The sequence below is a fragment of the Silene latifolia genome, chromosome 6 (assembly GCF_048544455.1).
Source record: "Silene latifolia isolate original U9 population chromosome 6, ASM4854445v1, whole genome shotgun sequence".
Lineage (NCBI taxonomy): Eukaryota > Viridiplantae > Streptophyta > Magnoliopsida > Caryophyllales > Caryophyllaceae > Silene > Silene latifolia.
Genome location: NC_133531.1, coordinates 98,876,993 through 98,896,761, shown reverse-complemented (window position 1 = coordinate 98,896,761; position 19,769 = coordinate 98,876,993). Strand labels below are relative to the sequence as shown.

Genomic DNA, 19,769 nt, shown 5'->3' with positions numbered 1-19,769 from the left:
GGGTTTAAGATGACATCTGATATGTCGATTCCGAGTATTACAAGCGGTTTAATGAGAAGTCTAGGTATCGAGGATATGGGTCGAGTGAGGAGAACCCGCGCCGAGGTTTGAGAGAGGGTTGACACCCAAGATTATGGATAAGTTACCCGTGGGAGTCCTTACCGATGTTAAGGAAGCTTATGAGAGGGCCGGGAGAGCCGAGAGGTGGTTGAGATGGCCCGGGAGAGAGTGAGTGAGAAAAGAAAGGCTGAGAGTGAGGGTGGAGGCCAATCTAGTCACAAGAAAGGCAACCACAATCAAGCTAAGGGGTTTTCTTCTGGGTCAGGATTCAGTGCCGGGGCTTCCTTTGGGCGTGGCCGTGTGAGTGGTAGTGGTAGTTGGGGGATGACTTGCTATGGCTGTGGCGGTGTAGGCCACAAGAGACATGAGTGCACGAGTGCACCGAGAACTTTTCAGGGGTCGTCTCGGGGGAGCTATTCTCAGGGACCTGCACAGAGTTATGCGAGCAACAGACCAGATGGGTTATGGTCTAACCGGGGAAGTCAGAGCTATCAGGGTGGAGGTAACCGCAATGGCGGTAATTCTTATCAGAAACCAGCTACGAACAACAACAACAATTAGGGGTCGGGTGCTAAGCCGACCACATCAGCCAGTACTGTCCAGGGAGGTGGACAGAAGACCAGTGGAAAGCTGTTTATGATGGACAAGAAAGCAGCTGAGGAGGATGCACATGTTATCACTAGTACTTTTCTTGTTAACGGTATTCCTACCTTTGTTTTGTTTGATTCGGGGGCATCTCAGTCGTTCGTATCTTCGAGTCATGTTAAACGGTTGGGTTTGAGGGTATATGAGTCTGTAAGTGAGAAAGTTTTTATACCTTCGGGTGAGTTTGTATCATGTGGGAGGTTGTTTAGAGATGTATCTATGATACTTGGGCAAGTTGATCTGCCTGTAGACTTCCTAGAGTTTCCTTTTGACGGTTTTGAGATGATAGTCGGGATGGATTGGTTAGGAAAGTATAAAGCTAAGATAGATTGTCATCAAAAGAAAGTGTCTTTGAGAGGACCTAAAGGTGTTAGTGTGTCTTATCGTGGGTTTCTAGTCAAACCCAAAGTTAAGTTGATTGCAGCTGTCATCTTGAAGTCTTATCTGAAGAAGGGGTGCCCTTTGATCTTGTGCCATGTGAGAGATGATCGGATAGAGAGTCCGACAGTTGATCAGATACCAGTGGCGGGAGAGTTTGCAGATGTTTTTCCAGAGGAGATTCCGGGGTTGCCACCGAAGAGGGAGATAGACTTCACCGTTGAGTTGAAACCGGGGACGGGGCCAATCTCTAAGGCACCGTACCGGATGGGTCCTAAAGAGATGGAGGAGCTCAGGAAACAGTTAGATGATCTGATAGAGAAGGGATACATTAGACCTAGTGTATAGCTGTGGGGAGCACCAGTTCTTTTCGTGAAGAAGAAAGATAGGAGTTTGAGGTTGTGCATAGATTACAGAGAGATGAACCGAGTGACGGTGAAGAATAAGTATCCTTTGCCAAGGATAGATGACCTGTTTGATCAGTTGAGTGGTGCATCAGTCTTTTCCATGATTGATTTGAGGTCGGGATACCATCAGGTGAAGACTAGAGAGATGGACATACCAAAGACAGCTTTCACGTCGAGGTATGGGCATTATGAGTACGTGGTGATGCCGTTTGGGTTATCTAGTGCACCGGCTGTGTTTATGGATTTTATGAACAGAATGTTCAGACAGTTTTTGGACAAGTTCGTGGTGGTGTTTATCGATGACATCTTAGTCTACTCTAAGACTAAGGAGGAGCATGAGGAGCATCTGAGGATTGTGATGCAGACTTTGAGGGAGCATGAGTTATATGCTAAGCTGACCAGGTGTGAGTTCTGGTTAGAGAAAGTTGCTTTTCTGGGGCATGTGATCTCTAAGGAGGGAGTAGATGTGGATCCGGCGAAGATTGAGGCAGTGACAAAGTGGGAAGCACCAAAGAATGTTGTTGAGATTAGGAGTTTCTTGGGTTTAGCTGGATATTACAGACGGTTCGTGAAAGATTTCTCCAAGATAGCTAGACCTATGACAACTTTGATGAGGAAGGAGAACAGGTTTCGTTGGGATGAGAGTTCTGAGAAGGCGTTCCAAACATTAAAGGAGCGTTTGACCACAACTCCTATCTTAGCATTGCCTGAAGGGATCGAGAACTTTGAGGTTTATACAGATGCCTCAAAGAATGGGTTAGGATGTGTGTTGATGCAGAACGGTAAGGTGATTGCCTATGCTTCTAGGCAATTGAAGCCGTATGAGGAGAATTATCCTACACATGATCTAGAGTTGGGTGCAGTGGTGTTTGCTCTCAAGATTTGGAGGCATTACCTTTATGGGGCGACCTTTAAGGTATTTTCGGATCACAAGAGTCTCAAGTACATCTTCACTCAAAAGGAGTTGAACATGAGACAGAGGAGGTGGATGGAGCTGATTGGCGATTATGACATGGATATTATCTACCATGAAGGGAAAGCCAATGTTGTTGCAGATGCTTTGAGTAGGAAGAGTGTAAATTTTTGTGTACAGCTCTATCTTTGATGAGGTTGAGAGATGAGGTGGGGAAGTTTGGTATACATATGATGCAGAGAGGAGATGTTGTGGGAGATTTGACAGTACAGCCTGATCTTTATGAGGATAATCGTGGTAAACAGGCTTTGGATCCTAAGATGGTTGAGTGGAGAGCTGGAGTAGAAAAAGGGACAGTGTCTCGATTCTCCATTCATACAGATGGTAGTTTGAGGTTCGATGGTTGGTGGTGTGTCCCTAATGATGAGGAGCTGAAAAAGACAATCATGACAGAGGCACATTGTATATAATTTTTAGATTGTGATTGTATGATTGTATGTTTGATAGAAAGTAATTTCAGTGAAGGATGATGTTGATTAGCTGATTGTGACGATCTTGGTGATTGCTGTTCCAGGTAGGGTTTTCCTACTCGGTATTAATTACATGATGTGTGTGGTGGTTGTATTGTTATTGTTAATTATCATACTACTGGAGTTTGTGACGGTTGTTGATTAATATTGTTGATTGTTGTTGTATCTATCTGTGATCTTAGGGGTGCGTCCCTGGCTGAGTGGAGTCACTTGCGGGAGTGGCTTCACGCCCTTGATTCGCCTTATGTGGAACCCGCCACAGAAGGGATGTGCACATTAATGAACATGGGTTTATCGCTCGGATGAGATGAGCGGGGCTTAGGTGGTTACGGCTGCGGTCCCCCACTGACGGTGTGGAGTATCTATTGCGATGGATACTCTGGCAGGACTACACACTTTAGTGTGTAGTCAGTGGTGTGGAGATTGATTATGGAGACTGGGGTTTGATGTGACGATTGAGTTGTTTGGCATTTGTTTTATTGTGATTTGTATTCTGTAATTATTACTGACCCCATTGTTTGTTTTGTAAAATTGTGGTGATCCATTCCGGGATGGTGAGCAGTTGTTGAGAAGGTTTGATATGATGCATTTGGGCTAGCTGGGATGAGTCATCACTTGGCAATTAAAATAGTGTTCCGATGTGTCAGACGATGTCCTTAGTTGTTCAGTTTTGATAGTAGACAGTTTTGGTTTTGGATTGTATTTCATTTCACAGTTTTGAGTTGGAACATGTAATCACTTAAACAATATTTTACCTTTTTAAAGTACGTTTCTTCATTGTCTTATGATTATCATTGCCTCGGGTAACCGAGATGGTGACGTTCCTATACTTGAGTGGTCCTGGTAAGGTACTTGGAGTATGCGGTGTCACACATTCTTGCCTTCATTTTCATTTCTTATTTACAATCAATTTTTACTATTTCAAATCATTTTTATAATGAATATTTTTAACCATAAATTGTATTCATCACCTTTGGCTCTTCATGCCATGACGGTTTAATCCATGACTCGGTGATAATATTTGGTTAATTACATTTTAAAGGGTATTTTAAAGCCTTTTATTTATTTGTTTACATTTGCAAAAACCATTTTAGTCATACATGCATAATCATCCTTGGTTCTACATACCATGCCGGTTTAACCCGAGTACGATGAAAAACATTGGCTAATTACAAGGCAATGAACTTAATATAATTAGTTCATATCAAGCATCTTTTTACACTTTATTTATAAAGTAATGAACTTAACATAATTAGTTCATAACAAACATTTTTTGCATCCATCTTTATAAAACTATTCATGTCAAGCTTGAAAAGCCGAACCCGACATCAAATATTATCAACATAATAATAATATTCCAAGTCCCGTTCTTCATATTAGCACAAAAGAGGTCTTAACGGCCTTTTCAACAAAACGGGTTTTGACACGCTTTTACAAATAATTTCAAAAACGATTTCATAAGAACTATAAACAACCAGGGTACACCCTTTAGGTCATCGCCTGATTGCGCCTAAACAAGCCCTCTGATTTCCAGTTTTCAAACCTGGACAGGCTCCCTTGCATCGCTTTATGGCTCGCGCCTCAATAGGCTTCCTGGTGCTGCTCCTATTTCCTTTTCTGCACTCGTCTTGGACGATCCCTACTTCGGTTAACCCGAATACAGGACGGATCACATTGATGAGTTCCCATTTTACAAAACACTTTTTCTAAGACAAATGGATCACGTAATGCACCATAAACCTTCTCGGTAAATGGATGTTTAATTTCCGTCTTGCATGCAAATCAAAATTAAATCCAACTCTACATCAATTACTTGACATTTGGATAAAAAACAGACATAGCAAATCTCACATGTTAGGTTTAAACTTGTGGATGCGCATATATGCATTTAACCCGTTTTATTATTTTCTGCACTTAATCAACCAAGATCGATCAGTAGAGGACGCTACAGCGAGCGAGATTGGGTATCCGATTAAAGGGCTTCCCAATACATACCCTCATTTATTAGTCAAAAATTTTGGATAGTGGACGACCTTATCTAGGGCGAACGAGAGTCATTCTAGCGATCGGATGCTAAAGGGCGACGAATCCTTATCTTTACTACTTATGTCAAGCACCGCTTTTTGCCCTGATTTACCTAGGTATAAAGTGGAATTGAATGGTTTTCGGGCATCCCATTAATGCTAGGTGGCGACTCTGAACATCTCTAACATCGTTTCAAGACCTTTGCCGAGGCGAAACTGACTGATCTCAAGCGATCCGGTGGAAATAATTTCTTAAACCGCCGAACGTGGCTTTCCGACTGTTGTGCGTCCACATATTGGCTTGGCGTGTAGGTGGCCCATGTCCACACCACTCACTGTTCTCCATCACCAAATCAGATACTGAAGTACACATTATTGTCTATATTGATGATTTGGTTATTTGCGGCAGCTATTCAAGTATGATCAATCGCTTCAAAGAGTACCTAAGCAATTGCTTTCCCATGAAGGACATAGGTCCTCTCAAACACTTTTTCGGTTTAAAAATTGCTCGGAACTCAAGTGGGATATTTATCTCGCAACACAAATACGCCTTGGATATACTCACGGAAGCTGGTCTCCTAGGATCTAAGCCCGCGTCCGTACCCATCGAACCTAGCTAATCACTAGCTCGCAATTTCCAAATCACCTTTATCAACGATCCACAACCATATCGACGCTTAGTGGGCCGTCTTGTATCCCTTATCATAACACATCCCAAACTGATATATTCGGTTCATATGCTCGCCCAATACATGCATACAACACACCTTGAACATTGGCATGCTGCTCTTCAAGTAGTACGATATCTGAAAAAATAATTTGGTACAAGGCCTACTTCTTCTCTCTAGCGGCGACCTTACTCTGCACGCCAATTGTGACTCGGATTGGGCGACTTGTCCAATGAGTTGTCACTCTTTATCAGCCTACATTGTCTTTCTCGGCGGCTCTCCAATTTCGTGGAAAACTAAGAAGCAATCAACGGTCTCTAAATTATCGGCACAGGCCGAATATCGGACTATGGCATATACGGTATGGAACTCAAATGGCTCAAAGACCTTCTCCACTCTCTTGGTATATCACACAACAAGCCGATTGAACTCTCGTGTGATAGCCAATCGGCCTTATACATAGCACGCAATCCCATTTTTCATGAACGAACTAAACATATTGAGGTGGATTGTCACTTTGTTCGGGACGAGATTATGAAAAACATTAGCAAACCAAGCTATTTCCACACCATAGCTCAATTGGCCGACCTTTTTTTTTACCAAAGCCCTTAGCCGTACATCTTTTGACAATTTATTATCCAAGTTGGTCATTTTAAACTTATACGCGCCAACTTGGGTGGTGGTGGTGGAGGTGAAATACACGCTCCATATGCAAGCTCTCCAACGGCATCCTTGACAACGACTCTATTGAAAATATGGCAACAATTCTTTGCCATCATTACTTGATTAACGCAATTGATTAACGCAATAATATTCATATAATCTTTCCAATTCTCAAATCATATCACTTGGAAATAAGATAAGAAAAAACAATTACATTGTTTTCCTTAACTAAAAATAACGATGGCATATGTCAATACAAGTATGATTTATTTATTTTTTAACATTAGTAGATGTAGGAGTAGTGAACCAGTTGTTTACCGTGTTATCTGGTACAACATACGGATGCAAAGGAAAGAGGTTGAACTCCATTCTCCAGAATTTTAAAGCCTGAAATTGTAATTGATAATATTTAGAAAATGTTTTGCCCTCTAGATTTCAAACATGTTACCCTGCTAAAGAGGGTGGCATACCTGATGTACGTGGTTTAAAGACTATTACGTACATCCGATGGATTTATCCAATGCATACATAAGATAGATAGGGGTTTCGGGTTCCCTCTGTTACCAAAAAAAAAAAACAAATATTTAGAAAATGCTGACGGATAGGCTTAGCTTTGGTACTCATAATGGATTAATGTCTAGGGATAGATTGTGTTTAGAAAAATTCAACTCTTGTAATATGTCTTAGCCTATGCCTTCCCTTGGAATTGTATCTTGTTAAGCAAACTTTATTAATGAATCTTACCTTTTGGGAAAAAAACATGAATATTTAATGTAATTACAGTAGTAACATGAGTGGTAAAAGTTACACTAATAATAATAACAGTAGTAAAAATAACAGTATTAAAAGAGAAAATAGTGAATATCACAGTAATAACATCGAACGGAACCTAAGTGTAACAGTAGCAAGAAAAGTAGACATATCTCATAATTCTTTTGGAAAATTTTATATTAATCTTTAATCAATTGTCATACAAAAATGTGTTGTAAATAATTACCATTATTACTACAGTTCGGATCACCTGTCTTACAAGTTTTTCTCACTTCATGTCTCATCCACAAAAAATTAACACGTGGAATAAAAAAAACAAAAACAAAAAAAAGGATCATCTTCCCTAATCTATTACTCCATCTCCTCTCTCTCTCTCTCTATCTCTCTCTCTCTCTCTCTCTCTCTCTCTCTCTCTCTCTCTCGTCTGACGGTTCCTCCGAGTCGACTTGCTCCCATGAAACTCCCCATTCTCATAGTTTCTCTTCTCATCTTTTCTCCTTCAACATCTTCCTTTACTTTCTGATCTAACTCACAAAATCAATCATTCTTCTTTTTATTGAACAACATTAATAACAATTTTTCTTTACAATTTTCAATTCTCTTCAAATCACCCAAATAATTATCCACGACACCAATCAACATATCAAAGATTTTGATTTCCTTGAAAAAAGTGAAATTATCTATTCCAGCATGGCGGGGTACCACCGTATCCAATTAGAAATCTCCCGTTTGTCATCATCTGATGGGTCTCTGAAGTTAGAAACCCGAGTATCGCTCTGCCTCCTCTCCTTATTCACTATCAGCAGTCCGTAATTCAGCAAATTCATGGCTCGATTCCGGCCTTGAATTAACCATTCTTTCGCACCAACCACTTTGAGGGATATGAGCTCTTAGCTCTCGGAGCCACTGCTGCCCCCACCGCTTCTACCATCTCGAGCCCAGCACCAAACTCGTACCGCACAATTGCATGCAATTCTGTGTGACCATCGTCTCACCACCACGGCATTATCTGCAATGTTGTCACTGCCAATTCATAGGTCACCAATAGGAGCCATTGAAGCGTAGGTCTAGCCGTCGCAACATAAGTACTTCATATTATTTCACATTTAGATTTTATATTTTTCAGCTACTCGCTGAGAGCAACTCCACTATCGACCATTACAACCCGCTTCTACACATCTCGAGCGGACTGTTTTTTATCTTTTGATTCCGTATTTAGTGATTTATGTGTGTGTGTGTGAAAGAGAGAGAGAGAGAGAGAGAGAGAGAGAGAGAGAGAGAGAGAGAGAAGAGGAAGACGATGTTGATATGCACATGATTTGCTTTTTTTTTTCTGTCACATGTCATTTTTTTGTGGATGCGACAAGAGGTGGGACAAATTTGTCGGGACAGATGATCCGGACTGTTACTATAAAAATTCTTTTACTTTTCCCTCCAAAATGTATTTGCCTAAATAAGGAAATAATTAAAACTAATGTATTTGCCTAAATAAGGAAATAAGTGAAACCTTTTTTCATTAAATTATTATCTTCTTAATAAATACTATATTTGTATAATTAAACTCTAATTTTTTTTATTAAATTCATAATTATTATGTTTATTAAAACAAAATAAAATTTGTATTAAACTATAAATTATAAATTGATAAATTTTTCAGTGATGAAATAATTATTATTTTAGAGATTAACTTGACACATACTTACACTTAATTTCCTAACCAAAAAATTCATTAAAGTAATTCCAAAAATATTATAAATGAAAACCTTGGTTGTATGGTAAAATAATATTTTCATAAAAATATACATTTCATAACTTTATTTAATTCTCTTTGTTTAAGTTTTTCAATTCATTTTTTTTTTCTATGAAATATAATAGAGTGAAATATTAAATATTAATGAGGGTTATTTAATAATTATAAAAAATGCTAAAAGATATAAAATTCTATAAACCGCAAATGCATTGTGTGGAATATACTAGTAAATATATGAAGTATATAACTCAACAACTTGTATTTCATCTAAAATAAATTAAACGATATTTGTAGGTTGGGTGGAGCCGGCAACAACACTAGTATACCATATATTATTAAGAAAATATCTAGTTAAAAAAATAATTAAAATCTAAGGACGTATTCATATTAATTTGGGTAATTGGAATAAGAAAAAAAAAAGATTTACATACTTTCCTTATTCAAAATGATGATGTCATTTTGATCTCATTCTATTGTCATTATGATTGATAATATAAAAGTAATATTTGTAAAAATAAGAGTAGTAAATGTATCCCATATTTTCATAACATGATTGATAAATTTTTGGGATATTCTCTCACGTATCCCTAAACTTTTTCGTTTTCTAAGGTATACCTCTCGTTTTTCAAAAAAAAAAAAAAAAAAAAAACTTTGAACGACAATAGTTTTCTGTTACGAGTTCAGAAAACGGTACCTTTTTTTTCCAAACCAATTATTTCGTCAAGGCCTTGAATTTGAAAAAGAAAATCACCGATATTTGAGCTCGTAGCTGGTACTTATGGTTGGTCAAAGCTTTTTTAATGAATAAACTTTGGGCGAACATAATTCCCGACTAGGAGGTGAGACGTCGGTGAATTATTTTTCAAACTGAAGACCTCTTCAAGACAATCAATTTGAAAAAAAAAAGGTTTATCGTATTCTGAACTTGTAGGCAAGAGTTATTGATGGTCAAAGGTTTTTTTGCAAGAAAAGAGGGGTACATCTTAGAAAATAAAAAAGTTGAGGGATACAAGAGAGAATATCCCTAAATTTTTTAAACATAAATAAAATGTCAATATAATAGCATTACTAGTTGTAAACCCGTGCAATAAGAGAATATCCCTAAATTTTTTAAACATAAAATGTAACACCCCATAAATTTGAAGACCTTTATTATATTTTAAAAGTAATATTTTAATCTATTTTAATTTAATATTAATTTATTTGAAATAAAATTTATTTGATAAAATATAATCTCATTTTATTTTGAAGAAATGTAATTATTTTTGATAGTTTAGAAATGTTTAAAGGTGATTTAAACTATATTTAAACCTTTTCTTTTGATAAAATAGATTTCGGATAAAAGTCGTAAAATTGGGATTTTCCCATTTCTTACGGTCGTTGGGTAAACGAGTTTGGATATTAGGCATATGAGTACTTAATCTTTTAGTAAAATCGCGTTTAAGAACTTTAATATTCTCGGAAATCGCGTTCGACGAATATTTCTAATTACCGTCGAAGCGAACCCAAAACGTAAACAATTGACCACCTTCCTGTTGGAGCCGGTGTCCTGATCGAGTCCATTTCGTGTTCACAATTAAGCATATGTGGTCGTTGGTCAATGGTCGATACAAAACACAATTTATACTTCACAAACAACTCTACAAATTAGTAAAGAGGCAAGTAAAGGTCGGATCCCAAGGGACGGGTATTGAAATGAGAATTCTATTGTAACTAGTAGTGTCTAGGGGTGTCACAAATTGGGTTGGTGTAGAAGGTCACTAAACTAAAATAACAATGAAAATAAACTAGCAAGATGAAATAAATAAGGGGTGTAAACAATTGATTAAAGGCACTAGGGTGTCATGGGTTCATAGGGGAATCATGGGATATGATCATACAAACATGTTCTCAAATTATAAGCAAGCAATTATTGTTGTGATGGATTGAGTTGGGTTATATCTTACAATCCTAGGAAAGTTTGGGTCCCGGAGCCGAATCGATTAGATTGTACAACACCTACAAGTCGACTTAATCTTTCCTACTCAACACATGCATGGTCTAACAAGACTCGAGTTGGGTTATGTCTTACAAGTCAAGTTGAAAGGATAGAAGATGATAGTAAATGCAAGGATTCATAGGCTTAGCATTTCATCAAATATAACATGTGCATGTATTAAGATCAAAACAAGCAAGCAAATAAGATATGAAAGCACATTGATTTAAGCATGAATCATCCCCATGATGGTTTCCCCTAATCACCCATTAAACCCTAGCTAAGAGACTACTCACTCATTATCATGTTGATCATGCTAGCAAGGTTGTCAATCATACCAACAATATGAAACATGATGAATAAATGAAAGTAATTAACAATAATTAAAAGGGATTAAGAGATTATATCTACTAATGATTCCAATAATAAAGCAAGAATAATAGAAGTACTTGAATCCTAGATTAAGAGGTTGTCAATCTCCCAATAATAACCCAAATAATCTTCAATTACCCAAAATAAAGGAAGAACAAGAGAGAGATTAAAGAACTAAAACTTGGATTAAAACTTGATTAATACTTGATTACAATATTGAAGAGAGATTTGATTGATATTAACTACACTAATTATTGATAAGAAGAACATGCTCCTCTAATTAGACTAATGGGGTATTTATAGTGAAAATTAGGGAGGATGCATTAGGGTTAACTAAGGGCTAAACTAGTAATTACACTATTTAAGTTGAGCAAGGAGGAGCCGGTATTTTCTGAGAGAAGGGCTTCTCTTTTCGTAGCTTGAAGAATGAAATCCGTCTTTGTGCAGGGAACGTGCGGATTAGGGTCGGGACGGCCGGATTTGGGCGGTGCAATCCGAGCGGATTCAGGAGAGGGACGCTCGGATTGTTGAGGGGGAATCCGAGCGGATTCCAAGGAGGGACGCTCGGATTGTTGAGGCTGGACGGACGGATTGTCTGCAATCCGTTCGGATTGTTGGTCAGCGTCAATTCTTCTTCTTTTCTTCCCTTTTCTTCATAAATTCCTTGGGGATTTCCTTGGGGACGCAAGGATCCTTTCTCAACATTGCTCTTATACTATAATATGTACAAAGGCCTTCTAGTCTTGTCTCTTCTTGATGCTTGGTCATTGAATACAATCAATTTAGCCTTGTTTTGCCATGAAAATGCAAGATTCTTACTCCTTTCCTACCAAGGGATCAAAATCTCAAAGAATATGCAAAACAAAGAACTAAAGATAAGAAATGACCCAAATAGGCACTAAAAAGTATGGGAACAAGGCTAATTCGGGGGCTAAATATGCGCTAATTATGGTCACATCAAATATCCCCAAACCGAACCTTTGCTCGTCCCGAGTAAAGAGGTGACAAAGACTAGGACCAAAACTAACCTATCCTAATAATAATAGCCGATATGAGACAATTAGCGGGTCTCACTCCGCCCCTTCAACTCACAACAAGACAACCATGAGGTAGGATGCCTTCTTGCAAGGCAAGGTGGGTCTTGCCAAAATGGCGACACATCCAAACATTAAGCACACAAAATCACATAATGGATGCATCTACAAAAAGAATAGCCACTTTCCTCATCTAAGTGGCGGAAATTATCTACAAGGGAAGCAATTCAAGGGTACACAATCCTTCATAGATGCAATTTATTCAAACTACTAAGCCTAGAAGGATACCAATAAATCACCTCCAAAATGTGTCAAGCTAGGGTACCTTTGTCCTCAATCGTTAAATGCTTTTGTCAAGAGTAGACTCCCTATGGTGTCAGAAACACTGGAGGATCGCGGAATTCCCCCTCTTGCCTAGACAAGAAGAAGGGTCGTCCCCTCTCTACCATGCATAAAAATGGATACGATGGATAAAGGGTTCAATAGATATTTGAGTTTCACATTGGGAGTTTGCTTTTGTTTTTGTTTTCCCCCCAATTTCTTGTGGCATTTGACATTTGAGAACACTTTCTTTGCCATTTCTTTTTGATTTTTGGCATTTCAATACTTGACAACTTTTTGCATTTCTTTTTGAACATTTTCAAAGTCACCCCAATTAGTAACGAGGGTGCCTTGTATTTGAAGCTTAGGAGTTCTATTTTTGCTCCTCTTTTCTTTTGATGCATTTTTGCAAACTTTCTTTCACTTTTCTTTTCATTTCTTGAACTCAAATTTTTGAACAATTTCTTTTTGTGCCCATTCCCTTTTGTTGACAAAAATATGGTAGAATATGGATAAATGATGGATGGATGCATGGTTTCAAGGGTCACCTTGGAATAAACGGTAGCCAAGGAGTTATCACACCACAAGGTACTCTTGACTAGGCCTTAATCCATGGGTCAAAGGATACTAGCATGACACATCCTAGGGTGTTTTACAAGTATTCTAACAAGCAAAGTCTTAAGAATAAAAAGCATCTACTAGGGCCTATATACACTTGTCAAGATTCCCAAGTAGACGGTTTCGCAAAATTTTTCTAACATGCAAAACTACATGCCATGATGCAACTAGCATATAAACATCCTAATGCAAATGATTCTACCAACTAATATGCCATATAAACTAAATGCAAGTCCTAAGTTCACATTGTTTTTACCGCATCAATCAAAATAAAGCCACATAGTCATTAACATAAAGAGGAAAAAGGAGATTGGAAAGATCATACCATGCGGTCTTCAATATCCTCATGTCTCGGATGTGGCGTAGTCAATCAAAGTGAACAAGGATAAAACAAACACAATATATACAAGACAATATATACAAAGGAAATGAACTTGTTTTTGGATTTTTCAATTTTCAAATTTTTATGATTTTTGAAATTTTTCAATTTTTATGGTTTTTGAATAAAAGTTAAGTGTTAGAATTCCCATCCCCACACTAATATGGGCATTGTCCTCAATGGCCAAAATGATGGAAATTATGCAAAGATGATGCATGATTTCTATACTAAATGCAATTCTACACTAAGCTACACTACATGATGCATGGTTTTTGTTATGACGGAGAGGATAATTTAGATTACCTCCCGTTGCGTATGCATTAACTTCCCCAAACCGAGTGAGACACTATTGCTAATGTTCAAGGATGGGTATAGTTCATGCACACACTATGCTATGCATGAAACTAGATTGTCATTTTGGATTTTACAAAAATGGGAACAAAAAGTAAGAACACCTCAATGGAACCGAGGTGTGAGTCCTTTGATGTTGCTAGGACTAAACCAACAATGATCAAAATGAAATAAAATACAAAGAGATATAGACAAACTGTGGGAGAGTAGGAATCTCCAAGGCTTGCTAGTCCTCCATCATGCTATCATCATCATCACTTCCCTCATGAGAAGTGGTCACATTGCCACTTTCCTTGGCACTTTCTTCTTCACTTTCTCCATCATCTTGTTCATCATCATCTTCACCATCTCTTTCTCCATCTCCTTCTTCATCTCCACTTGCTTCTTCTTCAATATTATCATCAATTTCTTCACCATTTCCAACAACCTCATTGTCTTCCACCACGTCCCTAGATGCACCCGGAAACAAGGCTTCTTTATCCGCCCAACTAGGCAAAGGACAAGATGGATCAAGGAGTCCTTACCTAGCTAAATGTAGGAGGGGAGGATATTGAGCCAAATATGCATTCTTCCGATCTTCATAAGCTTGCTTGTGCATGGCTTGCATAAGAAGAGTGACATAGTCTTTCCCAATTTCAACTCCTTCCGGTTTGAACTCTTCATACACAAAGGGGTAAGGCGGTATAACAATGGAAGAGGAGGGGGTTTCATGATCACCCTTTTGTTGTTGAATGATGTACTCGGCTTCTTCGGATAGGGGAAGTAGATAGTTGGTCCGGTGGACACTTAGGCGACAAATCTTCGAGGGTAAGGTGAACGATCTAGCTTCACTAGTTAGCCATCCATATTTAGTGTCAAGGGGGTTATGGGCAACCCACTTGAACTTGTTAATCATAATGTGCATATTAATAAGATGGCCACCTTCCTTTGCTTTGTACTTCTTATCCTTATTGAAATTAGGATCAAAGTGCTTAGCTAGGACCGTGACTAGGCCGCCATTTACAATAACGGTCGTACCCTTCTTCCCATTATCAACATTAAGCCATCTATCAACCAATAGCCTCAAAGAATTGAAAGGCTTGGTGTGAATTCTTCCGACATTCAAAGCCGATTCAAGGAGAATAAAATCAAGTCTTGTGAAATGATTGGTGTCTTTCCTAGCAATTATGGTATTTCCCACAACTTTGTGCCATACTCTTATGCCCGGATGATGGACCAAAAGAGCACGACAAGCATGAAAATCATCAAATTTCTTCCCGGAGATTGCCTCCCAAAGAGGCTCGGGGTCATACTTTCCATAATGCTTAAGATATCTCGATTCATCGCTAAGACCCAAAATTTCACCCAATTCCTTAAAGGTAATGCGTCTACTAATGTTAGCTAGACGAAACTCAAGATTTTCCCTATCCTCAACTTTGGTAACTTTTAAAGAACTTAAGAATTCCAAGACAAGGGAAGGGTATGTCGATTCCTTTGTTTCAAACAATTTCTTCAAACCCATGGCATTGAAAAAGGCTTTTGTTTGTTCAAGAACACCCAATTTCTCCAAGGCATCTTCACATATGAATTTGGTGGATTGAATTGATTTCATAGCAAACTTGACAAATGTATTTCTATGGGTATCGGAAATAAAAGTTACCTCCGGATAATGCAAGAGTTGATCGACACGGAGTAGAAGGTGATGCTCCCATAGAAGTTTGTTGTTGTTGTTGCACTTCCAAGTTTGGTGTTGATACCACCATTGCCAAAGCTTTCTTTGTTTGGAGAGCTTTTTGCCTTTGAGAGAGAGCCTTTGCCTTTGGTGCCTTTGTTGCTCCCTTTGTCCTTGCCATTTGATGAACTAACCAAGAAAATAATCAAAAATCTTCAATTTGTAGAATGCCCAAATCGATTTGAAGGTGAAAGGCTTTGCCTTTATGAAATCAAAGATCGACTCAAAGGTTGAAGATTTTGTTCTTGGTTTTGATTGTTATTGAAGATGGAGTGATTGATTTGTTGTTTGAAGGATGGTTTGATTTGATTTTGGTGGATTTTGTTGAGGGTTTTTGTTTTTGTGATGGAGAGGATGAGGGTTTTGATGTTGTGGGTAGTGTTTATGAATGAATGAATGAAGGAATGAAGGTGGGAGGGTATTTAAAGAAGTCGAAATTTTCGAAAACGCAGGGGCAATCCGTGCGGATTAGGCCAAATCCGTGCGGATTCTTGACTTCAAAATTTTCGAAGCTCGCTTAAAGACGGGCGGATTCGGGGAATCCGCTCGGATTCTTCGTGATGGGACGGGCGGATTTGCTTCGGGACAGACGGATTTCAGTCCAGAGAAATTTCTTTGTTTTCTTCAATTTGCAAAGACGGGCGTCTTCTTCACAAGACGGACGGATTCTATGAGACGGGCGTCTTTCCAGAAATCCGCTCGGATTCTTCAACAGTCAAGAAATTTTCAATTTCAGCTCAGCTCAGGACGGGCGTCTTTTGGTCAGGACGCTCGGATTTTCTGCAGACGGGCGGATTCTCAGGAATCCGCTCGGATTCTTTCCTGTTGTACACGGATTCAGTTCCACCCGTGCACAAACGCATTCCCATATCATTCTTTCTTTCTTCTTTCAAATCTTGTGCTCTTCATTGTGGGGGCACTACTAAGGCATGAATAGCCTAGGCAATTGCCATCCCCACACTAAGGTAAGGCACTACACATCAATTGAAATTGTTAATCCCTCCCTCACTTCTCTCTTACATGACAATTATTTTGATCAAAGTAAATAAAAATCCAAAAATGACAAAAAATGCAATACAAAAATTGAAATGTAAGTTAGGGGGTTAGAAATATTTACAAGTGGTGGTTTAGGGAGGACTGCACCAAACTCTCATTCTTGATGAGATGTCAAGGGGGCATGTCCAAGGTGTTGTTGATGTTGCTCAACACCTTGAAGAAGTAATCAAAAGCTTGTTCATTATCATGGTAGAGGTCCTCAATAGACCGTGCTCCTTGTTGTTGATCATGATCGATGGCATGCCCAATGTAGGGATTAAAAATCCCTTCAAATTCGTCGTCCCAAAGACCACAAACTTCATTGAGTTGATCATTGAAAATCTCTTGCTTAGATGGAGACAACTCTCCCAATTTCTTCTCTTGGCCAATGAGGCCATCTTCTTTTTCCTTGGTTGATTTTGATGAGCTATACAAGCTCTCCTTGTCACAATTCACTTGCTCTTTGAATGGAGCATCTTCAATTTTCTTCCTCCATTGGAGTTCCGATTTCTTCCTTTCATCCTTCCGGCTATAATGATCAATCATGAAACATGGCTCATGCAAACGAGGAGCTCTCATTGTTTTGTCAAGATTAAAATTTATGCTTTCATCTCCCACTTCTAGAGTGAGCTCTCCATGTTTCACATCAATCACCGCACCCGCGGTGTGTAGGAAAGGTCTTCCTAAGATGATTGGAATGTTGGAATCTTCCTCCATATCAACAATGACAAAGTCCACCGGGATGAAAAACTTCCCAATTCGCACGAGGACATCTTCCCATATCCCTAATGGTGTCTTCGTCGATCTATCGGCCATTTGGAGTGTGATATTGGTGTATTTAAGCTCTCCCATCCCCAACCTTTTACTCACCGAGTACGGCATGACACTCACACTAGCCCCTAGATCACATAAGGCTTTGTTGATCGTCGTGCCGCCAATGGTACACGGTATTGAGAAGCTTCCCGGATCCTTTAACATTGGAGGTGAACTCCCTTGAAGTATTGCACTACTCACCTTAGTGAAGGCGATAGTCTCAAGTTTCCGGATCGACTTCTTCTTTGTGAGGATATCTTTCATGTACTTCGCATAGGCCGGAACGTGATTGATTAATTCCGTGAAAGGAATTGAGACTTCTAAATTCTTCACAATTTCCATGAACTTTCCAAGTTGATCATCAAATTTGGGCTTGGCTTGACGACTTGGAAAAGGAAGTCTAATCACAATGGGCTCCTTCTCTTTGGCCTTGTCTTCATTTTTCTTTGAACTTTCTTCTTTTGATGATTCCCCTTCTTTGGGGCTTTGCACAACAACTTCATTTTCACTAGCTTTCACAACTTCATTCTCAACTTGCTCCTTCGGTGCTTCATATCTTGTACCACTTCTCAAGTGAATGGCACTAACCGTTTCATGTCTAGGGGGATTACTTTGAGGTGGTAATTGCCCCTTTTGTCTTTGTGAGCTTGACGATGCTAGTTGAGTCAATTGTGTTTCCAACATCTTGGTGTGAGCTAGAATGTTGTTGATGGTAGTGTCCTTTGCTTGGCTATCTTTTTGCATTTGAGTGAAAAATTCTTGTTGATTCTTTTGCATTTGGAGGACCGCTTTTTGGACATCAAAACCTTGGTCATTTTGGTGATTGTATGGATTTTGATTTTGGTAACCTTGGTTTTGATTGTAAAAGGGTCTTTGATTTTGATTCCTCATGGGTGGTGGAGTGTATGTTGTTTGAGGGTTTTGAACATTTTGGCTTTTGTATGAGAGATTTGGATGTAATTTGGTGTTTTCATTGTAAAAATTTGAATAAGGGGTACCACTTTTGTAAGCTTGGAAAGCATTAACTTGTTCGGTTGTTCCCCTACACTCACTTGGGTCATGACCCAAAGTTCCACAATTCTCACATATCCCACTTGGGATTGATGAGGATGCCGTCATGGCATTAACATGATGCTTTGATGATTTTGAGTTTTCCTCAAGTCTAGCCATAGCTTGTTCAAACTTCAAGTTGATTGTGTCAATGTGAGCACTAAGTTGAGCACCCAATTGAGTAACGGAGTCCACTTCATGCTTTCCTCCTCTAGTAGCCTTGCGAGGTCTACTATATTGTGAATTATGGACCGCCATTTCCTCAATCTTGTTCCATGTTTGATTGTCATCAACTTCGGTGAACATTCCATTTGATCCCATATTGAGAATGTTCCTTGAATCTTCATATAAACCGTTCCAAAATTGTTGTACCAAAAACCATTCGCTAAGTCCATGGTGAGGACATGAGCGACAAATACCTTTGAACCGCTCCCAAGCTTCATACAAAGATTCTTCATCCCTTTGCTTAAAACCCGTAATTTGAGCTCTTAGCATGTTAGTCTTTTCCGGTGGGTAGAATTTTTTGTAGAAAGCTAGAGCTAACTTCTTCCAAGAATCTATTCCAAGGGTGGCCTTATCAAGGCCCTTCAACCATTGCAGCGGTCCGATTAACGAAAAAGGAAATAAGACCCATCTAATTTGGTCTTGAGTCACGCCCGTTTGAGAGATAGCATCACAATAATCGCAAAAGGTTTCCATATGAGAATGAGGGTCCTCACTAGGCATTCCCCCGAATTGGCTCCTCTCAACTAATTGGATGAAGGCGGACTTGGCAATAAAATTACCGGTGAGATGTTGCGGTGTAGGAGTACCATTTGGTAGATTCTCCTCGGTGGGTATAGAGTGTGACGAGAATTTAGGCATTGTAGGTGGATTTTGTGTGGTATTGTTTAATGGGTTCTCTTCTCCTTCTATTGCGAAAGGATTGACAAACTCACTAGTGGGTTGAACAACTTCACCAACACCTCCCAAATTCCTCCTAACAAGTCTCCTATTATTCGTCAAGGTTCTTTCGATTTCACGGTCAAGAGGTAACAAATCACCTTGTGACCTTCTAGACATGCAAAATATCAAACAACTCGAAAACAATTAGAACAAACCTTGAGGATTTTTTACTTCCCCAAGGTGAAAAAGACACAACTAATAACAATAAAAGAAATCTTAAATCAATTAAAAACCGTCCCCGGCAACGGCGCCATTTTTGATCGAGGCCATTTCGTGTTCACAATTAAGCATATGTGGTCGTTGGTCAATGGTCGATACAAAACACAATTTATACTTCACAAACAACTCTACAAATT

General features: G+C 38.9%; 1 non-coding gene across 1 annotated transcript; it reads left to right on the top strand.

Annotated features, from left to right (window-relative positions):
* The first annotated feature begins 18,856 nt into the window (after positions 1-18,856).
* On the top strand, positions 18,857-18,963 carry LOC141589098 (small nucleolar RNA R71). The gene has a single exon (XR_012520051.1). It is a non-coding gene; the product is annotated as a small nucleolar RNA R71 (small nucleolar RNA).
* The last annotated feature ends 806 nt before the right edge of the window (positions 18,964-19,769 follow it).